The sequence below is a fragment of the Ambystoma mexicanum genome, chromosome 7p, assembly GCF_040938575.1.
Source record: "Ambystoma mexicanum isolate Mex_15411 chromosome 7p, UKY_AmexF1_1, whole genome shotgun sequence".
Lineage (NCBI taxonomy): Eukaryota > Metazoa > Chordata > Amphibia > Caudata > Ambystomatidae > Ambystoma > Ambystoma mexicanum.
The window spans coordinates 391,709,370-391,723,909 of NC_090939.1; positions in this window are offsets into that span (position 1 = coordinate 391,709,370).

Sequence of the window (14,540 nt, forward strand, 5' to 3'; positions counted from 1 at the left end):
CCCTGGTGGCTGGGGGGTGGGGGTGCTGGGAGACATGGGTGAGGGCCTCGTGGTGGGTGCCCCTGGTGGCTGGGGGGTGGGGGTGGTGGGAGACATGAGTTGGACATGGGTGGGGCCTGCTGGCAGGTGCCCCACAGTGCTGGGGGGTGGGGGTGGTGGGAGACATGGGTGGGGGCCTGGTGGAGGCTGCCCCTGCACTGCTGGGGGGGTGGGGGTGGTGGGAGACATGGGTGGGGGCCTAGTGGAGGCTGCCCTTGGGGGGTGGGGGGTGGGGGTGGTGGGAGACATGGGTGGGGGCCTGGTGGAGGCTGCCCCTGGTGGCTGGGGGGTGGGGGTGCTGGGAGACATGGGTGGGGGCCTGGTGGTGGGTGCCCCTGGTGGCTTGGGGGTGGGGGTGGTGGGAGACATGGGTGGGGGCCTGGTGGTGGGTGCCCCTGCACTGCTGGGGCGTGGGGGTGCTGGGGAACATGAGTTGGACATGGGTGGGGGCCTGCTGGCAGGTGCCCCACAGTGCTTGGGGGTGGGGGTGGTGGGAGACATGGATGGGGGCCTGGTGGAGGCTGCCCCTGCACTGCTGGGGGGGTGGGGGTGGTGGCAGACATGGGTGGGGGCCTGGTGGAGGCTGCCCCTGGTGGCTGGGGGGTGGGGCTGGTCGGAGACATGGGTGGGGGCCTGGTGGAGGCTGCACCTGGTGACTGGGGGGTGAAGGTGGTGGGAGACATGGGTGGGGGTCTGGTGGAGGCTGCCCCTGGTGGCTGGGGGGTGGGGGTGCTGGGAGACATGTGTGGGGGTCTGGTGGAGGCTGCCCCTGGTGACTGGGGGGGTGGGGGTGGTGGGAGAAATGGGTGGGGGCCTGGTGGAGGCTGCCCCTGCACTGCTGGGGGGTGGGGGTGCTGGGAGAGATGGGTGGGGGCCTGGTGGAGGCTGCCCCTGGTGGCTGGGGGGTGGGGGCGCTGGGAGACATGGGTGGGGGCCTGGTGGAGGCTGCCGCTGCACTGCTGGGGGGTGGGGGTAGTGGGAGACATGGGTGGGGGCCTGGTGGTGGGTGCCCCTGCACTGCTGGGGGTGGGGGTTGTGGGAGACATGGGTGGGGGCTTGGTGGAGGGTGCCCCACAGTGCTGGGGGGTGGCGGTGGTGGGGAACATGAGTTGGACATGGGTGGGGGCCTGCTGGCAGGTGCCCCACAGTGCTGGGGGGTGGGGGTGGTGGGGAACATGAGTTGGACATGGGTGGGGGCCTGCTGGCAGGTGCCCCACAGTGCTGGTGGGTGGGGGTGCTGGGGAACATGAGTTGGACATGGGTGGGGGCCTGCTGGCGGGTGCCCCACAGTGCTGGGGGTGGGGGTGATGGGAGACATGGGTGGGGGCCTGGTGGAGGCTGCCCCTGGTGGCTAGGGGGTGGGGGTGGTGGGGAACATGAGTTGGACATGTGTGGGGGCCTGCTGGCAGGTGGCCCACAGTGCTGGGGGGTGGGGTGGTGGGAGACATAGGTGGGGGCCTGGTGGTGGCTGCCCCTAGTGGCTGGGGGGTGGGTGTGGTGGGGAACATGAGTTGGACATGGGTGGGGGCCTGCTGGCAGGTGCCCCACAGTGCTGGGGGGTGGGGGTGTTGGGAGACATGGGTGGGGGCCTGGTGGCGGCTGCCCCTGGTGGCTGGGGGGTGGGGGTGGTGGGAGACATGGGTGGGGGCCTGGTGGAGGCTGCCCCTGGTGGCTGGGGGGTGGGGGTGGTGGGGAACAATGAGTTGGACATGGGTGGGGGCCTGCTGGCAGGTGCCCCACAGTGCTGGGGGGTGTGGGTGGTGGGAGACATGGGTGGGGGCCTGGTGGAGGCTGCCTCTGGTGGATGGGGGGGTGGGGGTGGTGGGAGACATGGGTGGGGGCCTGGTGGAGGCTGCCCCTGGTGGCTGGGGGGTGGGGGCGGTGGGAGACATGGGTGGGGGCCTGGTGGAGGCTGCCCCTGGGGGGTGGGGGGTGGGGGTGGTGGGAGACATGGGTGGGGGCCTGGTGGAGGCTGCCCCTGGTGGCTGGGGGGTGGGGGTGCTGGGAGACATGGGTGGGGGCCTGGTGGAGGCTGCCTCTGGTGACTGGGGGGGTGGGGGTGCTGGGAGACATGGGTGGGGGCCTGGTGGTGGGTGCCCCTGGTGGCTGGGGGGTGGGGGTTGTGGGAGACATGGGTGGGGGCCTGGTGGTGGGTGCCCCTGCACTGCTGGGGGGTGGGGGTGCTGGGGAACATGAGTTCGACATGGGTGGGGGCCTGCTGGCAGGTGCCCCACAGTGCTGGGGGTTGGGGGTTGTGGGAGACATGGGTGGGGGCCTGGTGGTGGGTGCCTTTGCACTGCTGGGGGGTGGGGGTGTGGGGAACATGAGTTGGACATGGGTGGGGGCCTGCTGGCAGGTGCCCCACAGTGCTGGGGGGTGAGGGTGGTGGGAGACATGGGTGGGGGCCTGGTGGAGGCTGCCCCTGCACTGCTGGGGGGGTGGGGGTTGTGGGAGACATGGGTGGGGCCTGGTGGAGGCTGCCCCTGGTGGCTGGGGGGTGGGGGTGGTGGGAGACATGGGTGGGGGCCTGGTGGAGGCTGGCCCTGGTGACTGGGTGTGGGGGTGGTGGGAGACATGGGTGGGGGCCTGGTGGAGGCTGCCCCTGGTGGCTGGGGGTGGGGGTGCTGGGTGACATGTGTAGGGGGCCTGGTGGAGGCTGCCCCTGGTGACTGGGGGGGTGGGGTGGTGGGAGACATGGGTGGGGGCCTGGTGGAGGCTGCCCCTGCACTGCTGGGGGGTGGGGGTGCTGGGAGACATGGGTGGGGGCCTGGTGGAGGCTGCCCCTGGTGGCTGGGGGGTGGGGGTGCTGGGAGACATGGGTGGGGGCCTGGTGGAGGCTGCCCCTGCACTGTTGGGGGGAGGGGGTGGTGGGAGACATGGGTGGGGGCCTGGTGGTGGGTGCCCCTGCACTGCTGGGGGTGGTGGGAGACATGGGTGGGGGCCTGGTGGAGGGTGCCCCACAGTGCTGGGTGGTGGTGGGGAACATGAGTTGGACATGGGTGGGGGCCTCCTGGCAGGTGCCCCACAGTGCTGGGGGGTGGGGGTGGTGGGGAACATGAGTTGGACATGGGTGGGGACCTGCTGGCAGGTGCCCCACAGTGCTGGGGGGTGGGGGTGGTGGGGAAAATGAGTTGGACATGGGTGGGGGCCTGCTGGCAGGTGGCCCACAGTGCTGGGGGGTGGGGTGGTGGGAGACATAGGTGGTGGCCTGGTGGAGGCTGCCCCTGGTGGCTGGGGGGTGGGGGCGCTGGTAGACATGGGTGGGGGCCTGGTGGAGGCTGCCCCTGCACTGTTGGGGGGTGGGGGTGGTGGGAGACATGGGTGGGGGCCTGGTGGTGGGTGCCCCTGCACTGCTGGGGGGTGGGGGTGGTGGGAGACATGGGTGGGGGCCTGGTGGAGGGTGCCCCACAGTGCTGGGGGGTGGTGGGGAACATGAGTTGGACATGGGTGGGGGCCTGCTGGCAGGTGTCCCACAGTGCTGGGGGGTGGGGGTGGTGGGGAACATGAGTTGGACATGGGTGGGGACCTGCTGGCAGGTGCCCCACAGTGCTGGGGGGTGGGGTTGGTGGGGAACATGAGTTGGACATGGGTGGGGGCCTGCTGGCAGGTGCCCCACAGTGCTGGTGGGTGGGGGTGCTGGGGAACATGAGTTGGACATGGGTGGGGGCCTGCTGGTGGGTGCCCCACAGTGCTGGGGGGTGGGGTGGTGGGAGACATAGGTGGTGGCCTGGTGGAGGCTGCCCCTGGTGGCTGGGGGGTGGGGGTGGTGGGGAACATGAGTTGGACATGGGTGGGGGCCTACTGGCAGGTGCCCCACAGTGCTGGGGGGTGGGGGTGGTGGGAGACATGGGTGGGGGCCTGGTGGAGGCTGCCCCTGGTGGCTGGGGGGTGGGGATGGTGGGAGACATGGGTGGGGGCCTGGTGGAGGCTGCCCCTGGTGGCTGGGGGGTGGGGGTGGTGGGGAACATGAGTTGGACATGGGTGGGGGCCTGCTGGCAGGTGGCCCACAGTGCTGGGGGGTGGGGTGGTGGGAGACATAGGTGGTGGCCTGGTGGAGGCTGCCCCTGGTGGCTGGGGGGTGGGGGCGCTGGTAGACATGGGTGGGGGCCTGGTGGAGGCTGCCCCTGCACTGTTGGGGGGTGGGGGTGGTGGGAGACATGGGTGGGGGCCTGGTGGTGGGTGCCCCTGCACTGCTGGGGGGTGGGGGTGGTGGGAGACATGGGTGGGGGCCTGGTGGAGGGTGCCCCACAGTGCTGGGGGGTGGTGGGGAACATGAGTTGGACATGGGTGGGGGCCTGCTGGCAGGTGTCCCACAGTGCTGGGGGGTGGGGGTGGTGGGGAACATGAGTTGGACATGGGTGGGGACCTGCTGGCAGGTGCCCCACAGTGCTGGGGGGTGGGGTTGGTGGGGAACATGAGTTGGACATGGGTGGGGGCCTGCTGGCAGGTGCCCCACAGTGCTGGTGGGTGGGGGTGCTGGGGAACATGAGTTGGACATGGGTGGGGGCCTGCTGGTGGGTGCCCCACAGTGCTGGGGGGTGGGGTGGTGGGAGACATAGGTGGTGGCCTGGTGGAGGCTGCCCCTGGTGGCTGGGGGGTGGGGGTGGTGGGGAACATGAGTTGGACATGGGTGGGGGCCTACTGGCAGGTGCCCCACAGTGCTGGGGGGTGGGGGTGGTGGGAGACATGGGCTGGGGCCTGGTGGAGGCTGCCCCTGGTGGCTGGGGGTGCAGGGGGACATGTGTTGGTGGGCAGTAGTGCAATTTGACATGTGGGTTGGCTGGTGGGCATGGCCATGGTGGATGGGGTGCCTGCAGAACATGTGCTGGGTAGGCCCCTGTGGTGTGAGCCACCTGCAGGGGCCGTGGAGGGTGTAGAGGGAACACCTGGGAGGACCCACACGTGCAATTCACGTGTGCTGCTCCCCGCGCACCCCTGTAATACACGTACCCTGATGAGATTGCGTGTGGAACTTCCCGCGCACCCGTGTAATACACGTACCCTGATGGAATTGCGTGTGGAACTTCCCGCGCACCCCTGGAATACACGTACCCTGCTGATGTTGCGTGGGATACTTCCCCCGCACCTCGAAATACATGTACCCTGATGAGATCGCGTGTGTGACTTCCCGCGCACCCCTGAAATACACGTACCCCGCTCAATCGCGTGTGTAACTTCCCGCGCACCCCCGAAATACACGTACCTCGCTCAATCGCATGTGTAACTTCCCGCACACCCCCGAAATACACGTACCCCGCTCAATCGTGTATCTAACTTCCCGCGCACCCCCGAAATACACGTACCCCGCTCAATCGCGTATCTAACTTCCCGTGCACCCCCGAAATACACGTACCCCGCTCAATCGCATGTGTAACTTCCCGCGCACCCCCGAAATACACGTACCCCGCTCAATCGCGTATTTAACTTCCCGCGTACCCCCGAAATACACGTATCTCGCTCAATCGCATGTGTACCTTCCCGCGCACCCCCGAAATACACGTACCCCGCTCAATCGCGTATTTAACTTCCCGCGCACCCCCGAAATACACGTACCCCGCTCAATCGCGTGTGTAACTTCCCGCGCACCCCCGAAATACACATACCCCGCTCAATCGCGTGTGTAACTTCCCGCGCGCCCCCAAAATACACGTACCCTGCTCGATCGCGTGTGTTGCTTCCCGCGCACCCCCGCAATACACGTGCCCCGCTCGCACAGGCCCAATTGCTGTATGTTGCCACTTTTGTGATGCGCTGGGACTCTACCGCCTGCCTTCGTGTGGCGGATGTGTTTCAGCTTGTGCGTGTCTTTGGCTGTGCGTGGCTTTGCCCTATTCGATTCCATGAATACGTGAGGTTCGAGTGCGTGTGGGTGTTCCGTCTGCTTCCCTGCAGTACATCCCAGTTACGACGGTTATTTTCGCGTGTTGTTCCCCATTCCGCATGTTACGCCCCGTGTCCCGCCCACTTTCTGGTGTATGCGCCGAGGTCGTGCGCTTTCACTGTGCGCGTCGCGCACGCCTTTTGGGATGTTGCAGTGACTTGTGCACAATGCACGGGTTTGGCGCACATCCCGAGGTGAACACGCGCAGGGACTTCCATGAATCGCACGCGTGCGCGTGCGCCTGTTTTTTTCTGCTTGCGCCTGCTTGCGCCTGCTTGCGCGAAGATTTTCGGCGCAAGTTTGTTCCATGAATCGGCCCCTCAATCCGTTGGCTTCCCTTCCCCACACTTTCAGCACGTGACTAGATGGCACACTCAAGCTTAGCACATATTCTGGCTTCTCTAGCACGAGCATGCAGTTCAAAACTTCAACATCAGGGAATTCTGTGCAAAGTATGTTTCCCAATCAAAGTCTCCTATTTGAGAGGGCCTGATGGCAACACAACAAAACATTAAAGTTCCTTTCTTCTCAGGATTTTCACTTATACATCTCTCAGGTGATTTACTGTTCACTCTGGGTCCCCCTTTGCTGGGCTCAGACCCACTGTAACAGAAAACCTTCAATTGTTCTCCCTCTGTCGGGCTCTGATGAAATTCATGTACTTTTCCAAACGTTCTCTTTTTCATCAAAATCAAAGACTTTTGACTGTGCGCAGGATTTTGCTTGACCCGTTGAAGGACCACTTCAATTCACATGTATTTGTTCTCTTTCAATTGGCATCTCTCACATGGGCTCAGACCCAATTTATTTACTGTTATCACTTTTCAGCTGGATACCTAACAGTGATCATCGATTGAACACCCACGCAGTGCTGACCACTCTGTAAAAAGTGCTGTAACTTGATTTAAAGTTCAATCACTCATCAGCAGTTCAACTTCACTTGTGTTTCTTATCACACATGTTTTAACAATGTTTCTTCCAGCACTCACCACACAATGTAGCTGTTTGCAACCTTGGCTTCAACACAGACCGGTATTGTATCGGTCTCCCCAACTCACCGGCTATGCTGACTTCACTGAAGCTGCTTTGTTCTTGGAGCCAAGGACGGTACCATGGTAGCTGATGATTTTCTCCGCCTTGATTATTGATGTGGGAGGGCCCCAGGTATCTCTGTTACACAGTGCAGGATTCTTCAGGCTGATTTCCTGGTCTTACGCTTTCTATTCTCAAGGTCTCTGGAAAGCAATGGTTCCTTGTCGAAAAGGTAAAGGGAATTTCCCACCTTGGGATCCCATTCGGTTTTGCCGTCTTTCCTCGCTTGCTCAGCTGCCGCCTCAAAACTGCTGTTTCCTTGTGTGCTTTGCCTCGCTCAGAGTGTGTTCTTGTGATCTGCCTTTTATCCCTGTGGGGAAGCTTAATGGAAATCAGGTGTGTGTGATGGTCAGTAATTGCCTGACCTCGCCTGCCCATTGCATTTGGAAACGTCAGGTATACTGCTTGGGTGTTAGTCTGTTTTCTCTCAAAGAAGGCTGTCCGTGAGAAGGTGTTTGTGTTGTAAAAGTGGGAGGGGGTTAGAATTCCTGAATACCCTACCTGGTAGGATGGAGTGGATGGTGTTACAAGGAAGGGGATGCTGTTTCTCACCCTCCAGTGCCACACTCCCACTCCCTGAAGACTCCTCACTCAGGTGATCCTCCTGCACTGGTTCACCGGCCACCTAGATGACAGATCCCTGGCGACTAATAGGTTAGACACCTTCTGGTTTCTCACAAAGGGCATGTTTTCAATATGAACAAATACCTTGTGTAGAAATGATGCCAGAACACTAAATACAGGCAGTGGTTCTACTACACTCTATCGAGTCTTAGGACTGCTGGGTATGTAGTAGGGTGCCTTAGAAACACACATAAACATGAAGAATGAGTTCTACAAGAGCAGTGCTTTAGTGACATTTCTCATGAGCCCACCTGGTTCCTAAGAGCTATGGGGTCTTGGCTAGAAGACTATGTGCCGAGACAGCAACATGTTCCATTTAGATAGTTGCAAAAAGTATGTTACAGCTTGAGGGGCTGAAAGGCCTAAGATCGAGGGGGTTGCCAAGATGACAGGTTCCATAGCAGAGAAGCTTGCTGTTTCAAGTTTGTTGCCACAGGGGGGTAGTTTCATTTTTCTGCTGATTATGCAATTAGGGCATCTGCAGGGGGTTGCACTCACTATATTGCTAGAATTACACTAAGCAATACAATGTGATAATGTTTGTTATGTTAAGGTACTCATATAGGTGGGAGCCATTTGGGAGGATGGAATTATAGTACACCTGATATTTTGTATTGTATATTATTCTTGTGGTTTTTGCTTATAAATTATTTAACCCTGTGTTGTGCTACAAGTATTGCGTTTTTCATTTTAACAGAGCTAACTCACTTTCTAGGCAGTTTAATTGCATGCATTAAAGCTGTTTTCCTTGCAACCCACACCTCTCATTGTTTCCTTGGATTGTTTTTGTTGGATTCTAAACTATAATATTATGTCTCGAATGTCCAGCATCCACACTACGTGTATCCCTTTGCTGTTGTTTTTTCATTCAGCTTTACGGTTCTACCTGTGAGAATTTACCAGCAGCTTGGATCTCACCTTGTAGTTGAAGGAACTGGGCTTGAAGCTCTGGATTGACCCTCTCCAGGATCTGGAGTTGAAATAGTGTAATGCGATGGGGGCCTGCAGAGTTCAGCTCAATCGTGGGTCCAGCCTCAATAGCTGCCCTTAATTTCATCTGGCTTTGGATGTGCATGTTGTCCCAGCGTTTCTTCATGTTGTCTGAGATATGGACTACCTCCCCTCCACATTGAAGGCAGCCGTTATGTCTACTCAGATCCTATGACTTCCAGAGGTCCCCAGCTGTTTCTCTGGAAGGAAAGGGGACTCAAAATGTTCCAGGACCTGCTCACGTAGGCTGCCAACGTCTGCTGCACAAACGTTGGCAGGCTTCACCCTCGTCACCTTGGGTGTGCTGGAAGCAGTTGCAGATATGGCACAGCTGAGGCTGGTGAGGTGAAACATGGTCCTGACTGTACCTCTACTGAGGAGCTGTGATGGTACAAGGGAGGTATGGTTGTCTAAATGAGGCAGATGAAGTGGTCAAAGAGTCAGCCAGGGAACACACAGAAGAAAAGGCAGTGGAGTAAAATCAGCCAATCCAAGTCAGTAACAGTGGTCAGCAACCATTGACAGGATGCCAGACAGATATATTGTTGCTGAGAGAAGGCAAGTTAATGTAGGAGGAGGCATACACATGCATAAAGCAGGAGGACAGCTAAAGCATATGTCTCTCCAGGAGCTCAATGTAGCAGTATTACAAGTTAAGTAGATGAGGGCCCTTAGTGCCTGTTGTCCATGTGTTATGCTGTGTCTGCTGCACTCGCTGTGTATGCACAATGCAAACACTATACTGGTACTACGAACAGGGAACGCATGCACTTTACATTTTGGACACACAAAGGCAGGAACACTGAAACTTTGCAAATCCATTTTCATCATATCCACCATGAGTCATAGTGAATCTGACAGAAGTGCTGGACCAGGTAGGGAGAAGGGCCCACCAATCAAACATGGGAAGAATGGCCCAGTACAAACACAGGGAAAGAAGGCCCCAGTACCACAGAGGAGCGCTGGGTCCAGAAACTGAACCACCCAGTGCCCAGCAACAACCACAAGTCCGGAAGAAGGGGCCATCCAGTAAGAAGTCTTCTCCAAAGAGGAGTTACAAATGCTCACTGAGTATGACAATAAGCATCAGGGCGACAGGTACCCTTGGGCTGGCCATACCCTTTCTGTGACCTGGTGGGGGAGGATGTGGCAGGAGATCCCAGAAAAGATAAATGCCTGCGAGGTGGAGAGGCGCACAGCTGATGTGGTCCACAAGAGGATGGACAATCTCATGAGGTGGACCAAGTAGAAGCTTGGCAGCAATGTGGCCTCTGCCCATGCTACTGGTCAACGTTTGCTGTATGTTGTGAAGCTCACTCCATTTGAGAAAGTTCCCAGTGGCCTCATCTCCAGTGAGCAGGTGGTTGGCATGGGAGGCATGGACACCTATACTGACACCTCAGGTGAGTGACATGTGTGCCTGATGTATATAATTTCCACAGTCCCATGCATGTGCACAAATAGTGCTGTACTGTTGTAGAGGGTCCTTCTCTTTCAGCCTGATGCACTCTTGTAAAATATCCAAGAGAATTTAGATAACATGATGTGCCGTGTACAATGTGGCTACTTGATCACTGGTGCTGTTAGTAATTCATGTGTCTGCAATGATTAATGTGAAATAAAATAATAATAATGACATAACACCAATAGTTCCAATCCTCAGCATGACACACAGAGTGGCATGCCTGTGGATACTGTACTTCCAATGCTACAGTTGGCACACATTGAATCACACTTATCAGTGAATGATGTCAGAGTGATTTTCACTGGCCTTGGCAGACAGTCAACTTGGAAGAGGTGCAATGTCAGTGACAAGTTGCATAGGGGGTGTCCTTGAAAGGAGCACTAGTGGTGGGCAAAATAACTAAAGCAAAGTAATGTAGAATTCACTGTGGACTGTGAATATGTTGGAGTTCATGCATGTGCACAATGGTTATGTCCATGGTGTAGTTTCCTCAGACATGGGGGTCATTATAGGTTTCACGGTATCCCGCTGGTAATGCCGGCGGGATAATGGGAAATGGACCTACCATTACCAGCATCTGATATCCTGGAATTTCTCATATATTACAGGTTCTGGCAACAGCAGTCAATCCCCATTCCATGGAGTTTCACAGGACTCCATTAGGGGAATTACTTGTACTACCGGCAACACTAATACCAGCAGATTTTGCGAGTGGGGTCCTGATTTATCTCCAGCTCAGGCTTCCAAACACATCTTCAGAGGATTATGTGGAATCCAATGTTGAAGGAATTTTGAAGAAGATGGTGGAAGGACTAGAACTCAGCAGCTCAGATCCCTTGCCACTCCTTGAGTATCTCGAAGCTGCCAAGTCTGAGAAAGAGAGACAAGAGACTGTGTCCCTGGCAGTGGAGAGGCAACATCATTGCTGGCTACAGTGTCTGCAATGTTGCCTTCTCCCATCTTGGAGGTAGCAGTGGAGGGTAAATGCAGTGGGAGTGTTGTAGACTGCCCACAGATTAAAGTGCACTCACTGCAGCAGGGCTGGGATTTCTCATCCAATTTCTTAAGGCCATGCACATGTGGGGAAAGTGTACCAGGTGGCCACTTGGAGCGGGAAAAGGGGTTGCTGCATGCAAGTGCCCAACAGGGTGAGGTCTTGCAGGAGGTGGGCAGGGACCTACATTGTCTGGCCTGAAAAGTCCTCCCCTCTGATGCCACCATAACTGCCGAAATAAGCCTTTTGCAGCAGGAGAGGAGAGAGGACATCCAAAATGGGGTGTGCTATTCGTGAGGAGGTATCCGCTTTAAGCATTCGTTACAGGATGCAATGTGGGCCTAAAGGAAACGCCACTAGCAGGAGATGTCTGACTTGAGGGAGCATTTGACCCTACATATGGATGCATCAAGGGACTTCCATTGGCAAGAGATTGTCCAGCTTGAGACAAACTCTCAACCTGCAGATGGATGTGTGAAGGATCGAGATGGTGTTCAGTCACAATGAAAGTCATCAGCACCTAGTTGCCCAGTGGATGCAAGGATTACATTTAAAACCCTCTGCATTGTCCACAAGGCTTTCTGGGGCTTAGGCCCAAAACACCTTCAGCTATCCCTCCACAAATACCTCCTCTCTCAAGCCCTTCACTACTCTACCTATAACTCCCTCAGGGTCAGTTGTTTTTCAAAGAAACAAGCTGGGGAGGATCTCTGTCTTCAGCAGGGCCTCCCTCTGGAATATCCTCGCTGCCACTCTAAAACTTGAGGAGAACCATCTCCGGTTCCGGAAGCACCTCAAGACCTTTTTCTTTGCATCTGCCTTTGCTCCCCCTCTGCCCTGCGGATGTGCTCTCTTGACACTGTGCATCTGGGCACCCTATGTCCCCTGGGCCCAAGTACCGGTTCACCCTGCCACCCTCTGCACTGCCTCCCGCCCCCCCTCACACTGGGAACTGTACCTGTAACCCCCACAGTCTCCCAAGCCCCATTTTTCCTCTTCTTTTATGCACTTATCAGACTTACCCAGTTCTACTGCCGTAAACACAGCTCTTGCCACTTGCTGACCGCACTACCCCTGTTATTGCTTCATTATATATTTATTTGTATTTATTATCATTTATCTGTTCTCCTCTGCTTTGCACTTTCCACTCTCCCCCTTCCATGCACTTTTCCCCTTTCCTTTTCCCATGCACTTGCACATTCTCAATGTCACTGGGCCTAGTAAGATCGTTGTTTTGTTCTCCCCTGTTTCCCCTCCCTTGCCTGGTCGCGCTCTGAAACACTTGTGTACGGGCATGATACAAATAGAATATCATATCATATCATATCATATCATATCATAATGCATGCTTCACTCTCACGACTGGCCCGGGCCAATGAGAACAAGGCTTTGGCCATGCATGGTCGGAGCACCCCTTCACTGTATCCTCCACATGATGGGTATTCGCTCTGAACCACACATGAGATCCCATTGCCAATTTCCCCACACACCAATCTCCTACAGTCCACCACCTTCTTCATACCACCTGCTGACTACAAGCCCGTAGATGAAGTGTAGATATTTTTCTTTTCTTCTTTTTTTTTAGGATGTGCACCTAATTGCTCATGTAGACTGTAAATTGAGATATGTTCAGTGACATGATCTGACATGATCTTTGTTGCTTTGGACTGGCTCCTACATACAGGTAAATGCTAATTTGGACAATTATGTCTATAATATACGCACTCAGTCAGACAGGCTCCTTAAGATATTCCTAACCTATCCACACTCGGCAACCTATCAAAACAACACCAATGGTAATCCTGGATATCCTTCTTCCAGGATGTACTTGCCACAGTTTGTTAAATAAATAAATAACTTCTACTTCAACAACTTCTTTGGTTTTCTTGACCTCTGCAGTGTTTTTTGTATACTTGTCAGGATTCTTCTTCTTAGGGAGTTGCTTTTCACTTGACCGCCCCTTCTTCTGCTATAACTGTGGGAACAGGCTTCTTTGCTCCACAGTTTTCTACCAACTTCAGTCAGCTTCAGGGTAAAATGCACTGACAACAATATACAACAACGGTTCAGTTAGGTCTACTATGATGTAATGCTTTGGAATGATAAGGTATTTGAAGACAAGACTCTTGACCTCTACAGGTAGGCAAGTGGGAACACTTGGAGCTTTATGGGCAAATGATGGAGACTTTCCATTTGAAAGACAGCAGTAGCTGCATTCAATATGTCAAATGGACATTTTCCCCAGAATACTCCAGTTTCTTTGCGGGGCTGGAGGACCAAAATCATTCAAGATGGTCCACGTACAGGGCAGCCATCTTGAAACATTTTTCTGTTCACAGATATCCCCAAGAGGCTCGCAAGGCAGCCTACAATTTGCAATGTGGGGAGGATCAGGCCCCACAAGAATGTGTGCATGAGTTAAAGCGTGCTTTTGTGCAGACTACAAAAAGGGTACGCACGCACGGTAAAGAATGTGTTAATACGTTTTTCCATGCCTTACCCAAAACCATAATGACCCAGCTCGTGAGAGACTTTCACGAGAAAAGATCTTTAGACTGGTCATTGAGCAAGCCACCCGGATCTATGAGGTGCAGAAACTGGTGGAAAATAAGAATCAGCCCAAAAACCCCAAAACCAACAGCACCCCTGCTTCTGCCAAGGTGGCAGAGGTAAAGGTTGCCCCCGTTTTAGATTTGGAGATGGGGGGACCTAAAAACCTGCCGGCACCAAATAATTCTAAACCCAGAAGGCCCTCGGGCCAGTCACAAACAGGGAGTCAAGGAGGTAGTCCCACAAATGGGGTCCCTCGCTACCCTGACTATGTAAGTCCCCGCTATAAGGGAAACAGTCCATTCCTGGGTTATGTGTGGACTCCTCCAGCCCAAGGGGGGGGATCCAACCAAGCGCCCAACCCAGGGAACTTCCCACCGCACTTCCCCCAGGAGGGCAGAAATTCACCAAATCCTGGGCAGAACTTGTTCCCCAGGTATCCACCCAACTTCCAGCCCCAAAATCATCCATCCTTCTTTTCCCAATTCCCTGAGCCCAGACAACCGAATCCGGGAGAGGGGAGGCCAAGGGTAGAGGGGTACCCACATCTTCCCAACCTGGGCTACTACCAGAGAAGGGATAGCTACCCTTCCCGGGATCAGCCCAGGGGAGAAAATAGAACCCCGTATCAGCCTGAGCGAGTTTCACAGTTAGAGCGCCGGGTCCAAAATATAGCACGGGATCTGGGTCACATACTGAGGGCTCAACAGAACCTCAGATGACCATGCCACCGCAGAATGCCCCAAACTCTGGGCGTGGTGCTCCAGAACAATGACGGGGGCAGCACCTCGATAACCCACCGGTTCCCAGGGAGGAGGCACAAGTGGAAGGGGGGTGTAAAGCCTTGGAGGAAGCTTCCTTCCCCACTTGTAAACAGCCCCTGGAAACCCAGGAACTGGAAACAA